At 37.9% G+C, this 13,483-nt stretch overlaps 1 pseudogene; it reads right to left on the bottom strand.

Moving 5' to 3' along the window:
• Positions 1–6,393: 6,393 nt before the first annotated feature.
• Positions 6,394–6,981, bottom strand: LOC100731100 (large ribosomal subunit protein uL13-like; annotated as a pseudogene).
• Between the last annotated feature and the right edge of the window lie 6,502 nt (positions 6,982–13,483).

Here is a 13,483-nt window from a genome sequence, read left to right as displayed (position 1 = left end):
TCCTGGGGAGTCATAGCCTCTTACCTTGAGGCTCATATCCAGTTGACATTCTCAAAGCTATTTGCTCTAATATCTTACATGCTCAATCCTGTATGGTGGAGAACACTATGTGAGGAAACAGGACTGTCTGAAGGCTATAGATTTTTGCATATTAGCACCTTGGCTGGTCTTATTTGCAATGCTCAGAGTCAATTGAAGAGAGAAGGAAATACCCTAGCCAATCTGTTACATATCAGTATTAAGAAATGAGTCTCCAAGTAATCAAAGTCACCGTAATTGTTTTGGATTCAAAGAGAGTCACTGGAGTTTTCTCCCACACTAGGGAAGCCTGATCCTAGTGATAAAGCAATCTACTGTAAGAAACTTACAAGCATTGACACAGAAAACAAATTAAATTAAAAAAATACAAAATGATATGATGCAGAAACAAAATGTAACCCCTAACTGCTAGCCCATTCAGGGCAAATCAGGGGACAAAGAGATAGTGGAAACGAGAAGCCACCCACCTGAATTCTCGCAAGTACTAGCAGCAGCAGTAAAAACAATGCATGAAGCCATAGAAGAAATCAGAGAAGTAATTTCCCAGGTTAAAAAAAAAGATGATAATCAAGGTAGACTTGATAAGCAAACCTAAAGCAGACATAGATAAAAAGATAGAGGAGCATAGGAGAGTGATGAGAACCATGAACATCCAATATAGGAAGTAAATGGAATCCATGAAACACATTCAAACAGATATTCAGGAAATTAAAAATTCTATTGAAAGTTTACAAAATTGACTGAATGAAAGAGAAGACAGAATGTCATTAGAAAAGATTGTGGCTAGCAATTACAAAATGACAGGTCTCTTGAAAATTGCAAGTGATCATGAAAAGAAATTAACCACTAGATTCAAAATGATGCAAGGAAGAGCCACCTAAGATTGATCATAGTCAAAGAAAAGGCAAGAGTTAGCAGAAATGATGTAAGAAAAAACCTATTTACAGAAGTAATGGCAGAAAATCTCCCAATCATGGAAAAAGAATTAAACATACATATAACTAAGATATAAAGAACTCCAATTAGCTATGACCATAATAAATCTACACCAAGGCATATAATAATCAAGATTCCAGAAATTCAGCACAAGAACAGCATCTTAAAATCTCCTACAGAGAAGACACAAAATCACCTATAAATAAATGCCCATCAGAATCACAGATGACTTCTCAACATAAACCCTTCAGTCTAGAGGGAATTGCATTGAAGTATTTCAAGTTCTAAAAGAAAATAACTTATAAACCACATTGATGAACTCTGCAAAATTATCTTTTTAAAAATTTTTTATTTTAAAAAGATTAAAATAAAAGAGGACATAACAAAAAAGATCAGAACAGAACAATTTAAGCAACATAGCGTTTCACCACAAGACAATACAACATAACAGTAGCTAGTATCTCTTTCCTTCAAATAGTTGAGTATACCTTCATACACTATAGTATCAAACATAACAAAATAGTATAAAATCATTCAAGAGAATGCAAGTATTACAAGGTATTCAGAACCAACTAACAGAAAAAGAACAATGGTTACTATATTATCTCCTTGTCCATAAAAAATTTTGTTTATACTATCACATATAATAAAATCCAATAAGATACAACATGATAAAACCAATGGAGACAGAAGAACAGCAGTTTGATGGGACCTCAAAACAAGATGATATTAAATCAGCACTAGCTATTATGATGTCTTCTTTTCTTCAAAATAGCTGTTCATACCATCACAGACAATAAAATCAAACAACCCAGAATAAAACCATTCCAACTAATGAATGTAAACATTATAAGGCTTCAAAGAAATATAACGGGAAATCATGATTACCATATGCTCTTATGTATTCTTGCCATTTCTTACACTAGTGAGACTATATGGTATTTATACATGTGAATTTGATTTATTTCGCTTATGAGTTATGGTCTCAGGCTGCGTCCATTTATTTATAAATATCTCAATGTGATCCTTCTTTATAGCTGAGTAGTACTCCGTTGTATAAAAATACCACAACTTTTTTTTATCCATTCCTCAGTTGATGGATACTTAGGTTGTTTCTAAGATCTGGCTATTACAAATTGTGCTGCTATAAACATGGGTGCACATATATCACTGTGGTATGAAGTCTTCAGTTCTTCTGGGAATATGCCTAGAAGTACAAGATCTGGATCAAATGGGACTTCCAATCCTAGCTTTCTGAGAAATCTCCAGACTGACCTACACAATGGTTGCACCAGTCTACACTCCCACCAACAGTGCAGGAGAGTTCCTTTTTCCCCACAGTTTCTCTAGCATTTGTTGTTGGTGGTTTTCTTGATCCTAGCCATTCTTTCAGGAGTGAGATGAAATCTCAGTGCGGTTTTAATTTGCATTTCTCTAATGAGTAATGATGATGAAAATCTTTTCATGTGTTTATTTGCCATTTGTATTTCTTCATCTGAGAACTGTGTATTCATTTCAGATGCCCATTTTTGGTTTGGATCTTTGAATTTTGGGGGGGTCTGATTTTTAAAAAAATTCTTTATATGTTTTAGACAGAAGTCCTTTGTCTAAGGGACAGTTCACTAAGATTTTTTTCCCAGTGTGTGGGTTTTCTTTTCACTATGTTGGAGATTTCTTTTGACATGCCGAAACTTTTTAATAAGATGTGATCCCAATTATTGATTCTGGGAAGTATTTCCTGTGCAGTTTGATTCCTGTTCATGATTTATCTACCTACCCCTATGTCTTCAAGGTTTCTAGCCAATTTGTCTTCTTAGCCAATTTCTTTTTTCAGTATGTAATGACCTTCTTTATTTGTTCTGATCCTTCTTGAAGTTCACATTGTCTGCAATAGATTTAGTGTTTCTGTTTTAATATTCAGATCTTTGATCCATTTAGATTTTGGTTTAGTACATGGTGATAGGCATGGGTCTAGTTTTGGTTTTTGGCATATGGAGAGCCAGGCTTTCCACAACCATTTATTAAAGAGACTGTGGTTATTCCAGTGAACCTATGTGGCCCCTTTACCAAAGATAAGGTGGTTGAGTGTGTTTGTAGTTGTATCTTCTAATCTATTCCATTGATCTTCAGGTCTATTTTTATTCCACTATCATGTTGATTTCACTACAGTTGTTTTGTAGTATAACTTCAAGTCAGGGATTGTGATGCCTCCTGCCTTGCCTTTGCTGCTTAGAACTGTCTTTGCTATTTTATATCTCTTCTGTTCCAGATGAATTTTAGGAGTGATTTCATTAGATCTATGAGGTATTGAATGTATTTTCATTGGGATTGCATTGAATCTGTATAAGAGTTTTGGGAGAATGGCCATTTTCACAACATTTATTCTTTCTATCCATGAGCAAGGGATGTTTTTCCATTTTCTGAGACCCTCTTCAATTTCTTTTTTCAGTGTATTATAATTTTCCCTATGTAGATCTTTCACTTCTTTTGTGAAATTAATTCCTAAGTGTTTCATTTTTTGGATGCTAGTGTGACGTGTGTGGCTTCTCTTATTTCTCTCTCTGTGATTTTGGTGTTAGTGTATAAGAATGCTATTGATTTTTGAGTATCGATTTTGTATCCAGCTACATTGCTGAATTTATTATATCTAGGAGACATTCGATGGAGCTCTGGGGGTCTTCTATGTAGAGTATCATGTCATCTGCAAATAATGATAATGTAACTTCCTATTTTATTATCTTTACCCCTTTTATTTCTCTTTCTTGTCTAATTGCTCTGGCTAGTATTTCCAGTACTATATTGAATAGGAGCAGTGATAAGGGACATTCTTGTCTTGTGCCTGAATTTAAGGTAAAGGCCTTCAGTTTTTGGCCATTTAATATGATACTGGCTGTTGGTTTGTCATAGATGGCCTTTATTATATTGAGGTAAAGACTATCTATTCTAATTTTCTGTAAGGTTCTTATCATGAACAAATTTTGGACCTTATCAAAAGCTTTTTTTACATCTATAGAAATGATCATGTTTCTTATTTTTGGCTTTATTGATATGGTGGATTACATTTATTGATTTATGTATATTAAGCCATCCGTGCATGCCTGGGATGAATCTCACTTGGTCGTGATGTATAATCTTTTTGACGATTTGCTGCATCCTATTTGCCAATATTTTATTGAGGATTTTTGCATCTGTGCTCATTAGGGAGATTGGCTTGTAGTTCTCTTTATTAGTTGGGTCTTTCTCAGGTTTTGGTACTAGAGTAATATTTGTTTCCAGGAATGATTTAGGAAGGATTGCTTCCCTTTCAATTTCATTGAAGAGTTTGAGGAGTGTTGGCATTAAGTCTTTGTATTTCTTGTAGAATTCTGCAGTGAATCTTCTGGGCCTGGGCTCTTCTTTGTAGGTAAGGACTTACTTACATTTTCAATTTCATTAATAGAAATTGGGTTATTCAGCAGTTTTACATCTTCTTGACCTAGCTTTGGTACTTCGCATGTTTCTAGGAATCTATCCATTTCTTCTGTGTTATCGAACCTATGAGAGTAGAGGTTTTTGAAATAGGTGTTGATGATCTTCTGTATTTCTACAGAGTCTGTAGTGATTTAGCCTTTTTCATTCCTTATTGCATGAATTTGAGCTTTTTCTTCCCTTTTTAAAAAATAAGGTTGGCTATAGGCTTATCAATTTTATTTATTCTTTCAAATAATCAACTCTTTGATTCATTGATTCTTTGAATTGTTTTCTTAGTCTCTATTGCATTGATTTCTGCTCTGATTTTAATAATTTCCTCCCTTCTTTTGGCTTTGGGCTTGACTTGTTTTTCTTTTTCTAGATGTTTGAGGTGTAACATCAGGTTATTTGTATTCATTCTGTTTTCCTGATGTGGGAACTCAGTGCAATGAATTTTCCTCTGAGCACCACTTTCATTGCATCCCACACATTCCAGTAAATTGTATTTGTATTTGCATTTGTTTGTGGATATTAATTTCTTCAATTTCCCCTGTGACCCACTGATTACTCAAGAGTGTGTTATTCAATTTCTGTGTGTTTGTGGGATTTTTGCAGTTTATTTTATCAGTAATTTCTAGTTTCATGGTGCTATGATCAGATAACATGCATAGGATAATTTCAACTCTTTTGCATTTATTTAAGTATGTTCTGTGGGCTAGTATATATTAGAAAGTGTCCCATGTACTGCTGAGAATTATGTGTATTCTGATGTTGTTGGGTGGAATACTCTGTATATGTCTATCAAGTCCATTTGTTCACAGATGTGATTCAGTTCTGTTATTTCTTTGCTGATTTTCTGTCTGGGTGATGTGTCCCTTGGTGTCAATGGCTTGTTAAGGTCTCCTGCTATAATTGTGTTATTGCTTATGTGATTTTTCATTTCTATTAACACTAGCTTTTTATAGCTGGGTACCCTGGAATTTGGTGCCTATATTTTATGATTGTTATCTTTCTTTTGAAGTTTTCCCCTAATCAGTATGTAATGACCTTCTTTATCTGTTCTGATCCTTCTTGAAGTTCACATTGTCTGCAAACAGAATACCTATCCCTGCTTTTTTTTTTCAGTTCCTGTTGCATGAAGTATTGTTTTCCATCCTTTGACTTTCAGTCTACGAGTATCCTTTTGCGTTAGATGGGTCTCTTGTTCGTAGTATATGGTTGAATATTGTTTCCTGATCCAATCTGCCAGTCTGTTTCTTTTAATTGGTGCATTGAGACCATTTACATTAATGGTTATAACTGTTATATGTTGGTTTATTGTTGACATGTTATCTTTCTGCTGTTGCATCTTTATCTTTCCATTCTGCTTAATTGTCTGCTTTGCTTAATGGTTTTTTCCTAAGTGTATCTGAACTATCTTTCAGTAATCTTTTCAGGGGTTGGCTTGATGATCATGAAGTTCTTCAGCTGTTCTTTGTCATGGAAATATCTTATTTCCCCAATAATTTTGAAGGACAGTTTTTCAGGGTACTCTGTCTAGATTGAAAATCATTTTCCTTTAGGATTTGAAATACTTCGTCCATGCTCTTCTTGACTTCATTGTTTGTGCTGAGAAGTCTGCTGTGATCCTGATAGGTTTTTCTTTCTTTTTTCTCTAACAGCTTTTAATATGCTCTTCTTAGGTTGAATTTCTGGGACACTAATTATTATATGTCTGGGCATAGTTTTATTTTGGCTATGGCTATTTGGAGTTGCACATGATTCATTGATCCTAATGTTAGTTTCCATTCTCATGTTTGGGAAATTTTCAGCTATTACTTCTCTTGATATCATTTGTGTTGTCCCCTTCTTTTTCACTTATCCCTATCAATCTTATGTTGTTTTTCTTTGCATCATGTTGCAGCTATTGAATTGTTATTTCCTGATTCCTTGTTTTTTTTTTTTTTTTTGAGGCAGAAACAGTCTTTATTAGTTCAGAAGTCTGTGTGTCTTGAGGACCTCTGTGAACCTGCCAATTTTCTCCTCCACATTCTTTTCAGCCTGTTTCCGTAGCCTCATGATGTGCTTCTTCTGGTAGTGGATCTTGGCCTTCTCCTTCCTCTTCTCCAGAGTGGTTGTCACCACTTGGTACTTCCAGCCAACCTCATGGGCCAGGTGGCCCAAGTAGGAAAACTTCCTCATTGGCTTTAGGTGCACAACTTTGAGGGTGCCAGGAACTACCATTTGCTTTTTCTTGTCATAGGGTGGTGGGATGCCATCAAACACCTTGAGGCAGTCCAGGGCAGTTTAGCCTCGCTTGGTCTTATGGGGCAGCATCCCTGACACAGCCTGCCAGAAGATGCAGTTCGGGGCTTGGAAGTGTTAGGGGCCACAAGACTTGTGGAAAAAGGCTAAGTACTTCAACTTGTTTCCATAGAAGTTGCCAGAAATATTGATGCCTTCACAGTGCATAACCACTACCTTGTGCCCCAGCAAGACCTGCTTGGCCACAATGGCTGCCAGGTGGCCCAGAAGATGGCCTCTGCCACCCAGCACCAGGACCTGCCCTTCTGCCATCTTTGGGAGCTGCCTGGGAAAAAAGTTTGTTATTTTTAAAAGATCTTTCCTTCCCTGTTCATTAGCTGCAATCTTGTCTTCGAGGTCTGAAATTCTGTCTTCACTTTTGTTGAGGTGGTTTTGATAACTTTCAATAGAATTTTTAATTTCCTGTATATCTCTTTTAATCTGCTTCATATATTGTGTTTGTTTCTTATATTGTTCATCCAGGGATTCTATCTTTTTATTTTGGGCCTCTAATTTTTTAACTGTGTCTTCTTTAGATGTGTTCAGCATCTCTTTGATTACTTTTATCATTTCTTCTTTTACTTGGGAGATTATTTCTAGTTTGAATTCCTTTAAAGCTTCCCAGAGTTGCTTATTTCAGTTGCTATTATTTCAGGTGTATGGCATTTATTTTCTTCTATGTACATAGCTCCTAAACATTTTTTGGATGGGCTGGAGGTTTGAGACTGCATTTTGGTCTTTTATTTTGTCATTTTCCTGTATTTCCCTGTTGCAAGTATTGTTCCAAGGCTTCCCCTGGGCCTGTTGTAAATCATCTTCTGTGCCCTCAGGTCCTGGGACTCCAGCAGCCCAGTTCTCCAGATTGAGAGTTCACTGCGTGGCCCAGGCAGGCTCAATACCTACAGAGCTGGTCTAGTGTGGCAGGAAGCTGGGCAGTTGCTTGACCACTGCAAGTGATGATCTTAAATTTCCAGGTCTTGGGATGGTGTGCAGACACTCACCTCTGGCCACCCAGTTCCCCAGATTGAGAGAGGGTCACTGGGGGTGGTGCAGGCAGGCTGAAAACCTACGGAGCTGGAGCAGGTCGAGTGTGGTGGGAAGCTGAGCAGTTCCTTGACCACTGGGAGCAATGATCTCAAACTCCTGGGGCTCGGGATGCTGTGCAGACACTTACCTCTGGCTGCCCAGTTCCCCAGGTTGCAAGAGGGTCACTGGGGGTGGCGCAAGCAGGCCCAAGACATGTGGGGCCAGTCGAGTGTGGCAGGAAGTTGGGCAGTTCCTTGACCACTGTGAGCAATGATCTTAAACTCCCAGGGCTTGGGATGGTGTGCAGACACTTACCTCTGGCTGCCCTGTTCCCCAGATTGAGAGATGGTCACTGGGGGAGGCATAGGCAGAGCGAGATCTCTACACTGAAAACTACAGTACTCTGGTAAAGGAGCTGGAAAAGGATATCATATAGTGGAAATATAACCCTTGCTGTTGGGCATGAAGAATCAACATAGTGAACATGGTCATACCCCCAATATTGCTATACAGATTTAAGGCAATTCCAACGAAAATACCATTGGCATACCTCCTAATTCACTTGAAAACAAAAGAGACCTACAATAACATAAACAATTCTAAGCAATAAAGGCAGTCCCTAACTTGAAATTATACTACAGAGCTACTGTGATAAAAACAGCATGGTATTGGAAAACAAACAAACAAAAACTTCTGAGGATCAATGGAACAGATTAGAAGATGCAGAAACAGAGCTGGGGATTTAGCTTAGCAGCATAAGCACCTGCTTGCAAGTGTGCGGTCTTGAGTTCAATCTGCAGTACCAAAAAATGCAGGCAAATTCAAACACACTCAGCCAACTCATCTTTGACAAAGAGGTCAAACACTCTCACCAGGAGAAATATAGACCCATTAGTAAATTGTGCTGGTAAAAATTGGCTAGTCCCCTTATTACCTTCCCAAACAACTAAAAGCATTGTATCACAGTTATGCACACCCATGTTTATAGTAGCACAGTTTATAATAGCTAAATCTTGGAAACAACCGAAATGCCCATCAATTGATGAATAAAGAAAATGGTTTTTTTTTAAAGTACAGTACAGTACTACTCAACCACAATGAAGGATAAACTTGAAACACAGCTAAAAGTGTGGACCTTGAGACTATACTCTTAAGTGAGATAAAACAAGTCTAAATATCCCATTGTTTCTCCAGTGTGAGAAACTGAGAATGAAAATGATGACCAAAATTTATAAAGGTATTATGAATAGGAAGAAATTGTTCCAAAGGAAAGGGGAGCTGAGAGGGAGGGAGGGCTTGTTTTATGGAGTCAGGCACTTTGATGTTTATGGACTTGGGTATGACTGCGTATCTTCTCATGGGATTTTTCCTGTAGCCAATGTATAGTGACCTTGTTTTCTCTGACCAAGTTTTTATTTTTTGTCTTAAAGTCTGTTTGTGACATCAATGTTCCTGTTTGCTTTTAGATTTCATTTGTGGGGAGTATTGTTTTTTTTTTTTTTTACGACTTCAGAACATATTTTTATGCAAACATTTCAGGTATGACAGGATGAATTTTTTCATTAATTGGATCACAAAGTTTCTGCTCAACTTTTGAATGCTTTGAATGAAAACTTTTTCACTTTAAAACATTCTGCATGTGCAAGGCATATTCCAAACAGTACTTAAAATTTCAGGATTGTGTTGTGAATAAATAGACCTGGTTCACTTGATAAAAGTCTGGGGGATTACTAGAACACAGTGTGAAGTGTTAAAAGAGAACTGTTCTGTGCAGTGATAGGCCTGTAATCCAGTCCCCATAGGCTAGTTAGCAAGACAATGAAGGATCTTCTGTCTCAATGGCACATTCATAACAGGGCCAGGAAAACTTTAGCCAAGATTCCTGACCAGGAGTGTACTCCTAGAGAGCCCAGGCCACTCTGTCTGTCACTACACAAGCTGCATTCCAAGTGTGAGGTTTTGGGCTTCTCTGTTTACTGCTCATTGCTGAATGTGTAACATACTTGACACATCACTTTCCTTGCGCAGCCATCTGCATCCCACCACTGGAAATGCACCGTAGGACTCACTGCTGAGGGACACTGACTTGGCGGGCTCCTTGCTTTAAGAGGATCTGGCTGCACCCAGTCTACTTGGCTACAGTGGTCATGCATGTGTCACAAGAGGTTTATGAAACACTGGCCAAACTGGGTTGGCATTCCCAGTGTTTTGGAGCACGGTACCAAACAGACAGTCGCATGCTCTGAAATGCTGGGTGCTGGAAGACCACTCACCGTGTGCACATAGGAGGAGAGGTGATAACCAGTGACCGCATGCAGGGAGTACTGTTCAGCTTGCTTTGTATCTTCTTCAAGCCCAAGTGTCAGCCTCGCGTAGTAAGGGACACGTTTCCCGTCTGTGACAGCCCAACCTCCCGCCCCACCCCAGGCACAAGAAGTATGTGTAAAATTATATCAGCAGACAGCTGCTCCTCTAGCCAGACAGGCTCACAATCTGGATATGCTCCCGCCTGCCGAAGCTTCCATGAGTGTGTACGGTTAGTCTGTGACTTCATCTCACTACGTTTCAATAGAAATAAACATCAAGAAGTTGTTAAAGATCATCACAAAACAAGGCTAGGGTGAAGGGCTGGCACCGGCTGCCGCCCTTAGTTGTGATATTCCAGGTTCTGCCTATGCCGTTAGCATCACGTGGCTCTTGGAGAGGGCCCCAGACTTGCTGCTAAAGAAAGCACACCTAACTTGTGACTAGTGTATTTTAGATATGATTTCAGTGTAATTGTTCTTTGTCATTTAAAAAAACAGTATTTATTCCAGATGCAAAAATTTAGGAACATCAAAAAAATAAAATGTGATTTTACCTTACATTAAAATTCTTATGTGTAAGTTTTGTTTCTGGATTTCTGTTCTGCTGCTTGAATCAGCACTCTTTAACTTCTTTATAAAATACAACGGTACTTCAGCTCACGAATTTAAGTCTTTCCCCAATTCTGGTCACAAATTGAATTGGAAGAAAACTGAATCAAATTCAATAGGTAGGTGCTGGGTTGACCTTATCGGGAAATTTGATTCATTTCTCATACAATTCCGTCTGTAACAAAATTAAAAAATTTTTAAGGATCAGAGATACAGATCAGTGTCACTTGCCTGGCAAGTACAAGGTCATAAAAATTTCCCAGTACTCAGTACCAAAAAAAAAAAAAAAAAAAAAAAAGACTTTTTTTCTTATTTTAAAGAGGATAAAATCAAGGAAAATAAAACAGAATAAAACCAATAAAAATAAACCAGTATAGGTGATACAGGACTTCAAAACCTTACAAAATCAACAATAATTACCATAATGCCTTTTGTTGTCTTCAAGATAGCTGCAGATACCTGTGGACATAGTAAAAATTGAACAGAATAGAAACAATAAAGACAAAACAATGAATGCAAGAAAAGACTTCAAAACAAGCCAGTAGTAAATACATAATGGCTACCATAATATGTCTTGCTGTCTTTTAAACAGCTGCCCATGCCATCAGATTTAATATAAAACAAAAGAGAATAAAACCCAACCCAAGAAAACAATGAAAATGATATGGTTTCCAGGTAGGGAATCTCCTCCTAATTAGCCCTGGTTCTCTCCCTCCACAGTCTGTGAATGGCGCTGACTCACAGAGAGAGGCTTGCGTGCCAAAAAAACCTTCTTTGGAAGCAAGAGATTTTAATATGAGAGTGAGCTTACAACTTCTACTTAATATTTACGGAAGGTAAAAATTAGATGGCAGACCTTCCACCAGAAGGATTTAATGCTGAATAGTTTAATGTAGAAGAAAAAAAAGAAAAATCAAATTCAGCCAAGATGAAGGGTAAAATTTTTTATTGAAGGGTAGAATAGTTGGTAAATGGGGGAGAAGTACACCTGGGTTTTTCCTCAAATCTTTGAGTAGTTAGTGGAGATGTCTTTTCCTTGATGTTTTTGGATGCTCTGACACCAAGCAGTTACCTGTGCACTGTAACTGCACAAGCACAAGAGCAAGTTCAGTGGTTTCCACCTCTGTGAATTCATGAGAGTGGCCTCCATTCATCTGAAAACCTACTCAGAAAATTGTTCCCAGTACATCAAAATTACATCTGTCTAAATCATTAGCGATAAAACTTAGAGAAGACAAATAAGTTATCACTAAACTGATACTCAACTCCAGCAAGGTTTTAGTTACAACTGGTTGATAGGTGCTGAGCAGCATTTGGGCAGTATAAATATGGAAAACTCAATACTGGTTTTTACTTACAAAATCTGCTCAGAAGTTATAGATGCCAAGAAACAGTTTCAGATGTTATATATATATATATAATATAAAAATTTTTCTTTCAAAGTTTTCACAGTAAATAGTTTATGGAAATCAAAATTTTGTATAAGCCATAAACAAAATCTTATCTCTTAGGTCATACTTTTTTTAAAAATAGCTGCATATTGTTGTGATATTTCCAAAAGTAGATCTTGAAGACTTATTTCCATTTTGACTCATTTTTGGATCCTACTTCAAACGAATTCAGGTTTAAATTCAGCAGCATCTAAAAGGACAAAGAATCAATTGTATGTATACATCAAAGGTTCCATAGTTAACTAAGCACAAGCCAGTAAAAATTGTTGAGGACTTGATCAGTGTTAATAAGAATAAAAACAGTATGTTCCTCTAAAACACAACAGCATTATTAAATACCATTTGCTCACAGTAGCACATTAAATTAATTGTTGTGATTATCAGAGCTCCTGGTTTCTCACTCTTCATTAATCCAACAATCACGTGCTAAGCTGCGAGGGGATAAGCACGGGGCTGACAAGAGGAAGATGATACAGGCTATTCTCAGCAATCGTATATAATTATATGCAGCTCCCCAAAAGTCAGACAGACAATTTCCCCACACAGTCACAGATACGATGCCAGAAAATGAGACGACTGGAACATACTAAAGTACTTATAAGCCAGTTTTGTGCAAAAATACTGCAGGCTTTTTGGTAGAGGTGGTATATACTCTGCCACTTCAAGGACAAGGATAAAGTACATTACAAAGAGAAAGGACCATGCAAACAGGCAGGAGCACTGGGCAGTTATTAGGAGCCCAAACTGTCCAGAGCCAAAGCCAAGGGCCAGAGCAGGCTAAGTGCCAAGAGGCAAGGCTGGAAAACCGAACCAGAATCGGGCTGGCTTGTGCACTTGGTTCCACGCTAAGGGATTTGGAACTTTTTCTGAGGGCAAAAGGTAAACCAGTGACAACAAACATGAGCTGGAATTAGAAAGACGTTATCGCGTGACAGTTTATGAGCTAGCTTAAGTATTGCTGGACGATCGTGAGGTCTGTGCCACAGGTCCGAGAAGGGGACGATGGCTGTGGTTTTCAAGAAGAGTTTGTGTGTGCAGGCTGATGGTTTCACAGGGCGGTGGAAACAGAGTGAGGGGAAAAACAACACAGACTCCTGCACTTCCCTGCTGTGGAGCATGAGAAAAACGGAAAATACACTCTTCCCTGGGGATATTCATGTTTCCACATCTTTTATTTGGAAGGACAAGTACTGAACCCAGAATACATTAACCAAGCAAAGAAAAGGGTCACCATTTGCAATTTATGGTTCACTTCAAAATTTAATCTAAGCCAAGATTGACATATCCTGCACAACTGTCCCTAGAAATGGATGGAAAAACAAGGTGCTTCCAGGATAAAGAGGAACTAGGGGAATTTGCAACCACTAATTCAATTCTACAGAG

Source organism: Cavia porcellus, unplaced genomic scaffold, assembly GCF_034190915.1.
Source record: "Cavia porcellus strain 051 isolate PalLab524CR breed Dunkin Hartley unplaced genomic scaffold, mCavPor4.1 scaffold_7, whole genome shotgun sequence".
NCBI lineage: Eukaryota > Metazoa > Chordata > Mammalia > Rodentia > Caviidae > Cavia > Cavia porcellus.
The sequence above is the reverse complement of the archived record's forward strand: the minus strand, read 5'-3'. Positions and strand labels throughout refer to the sequence as shown.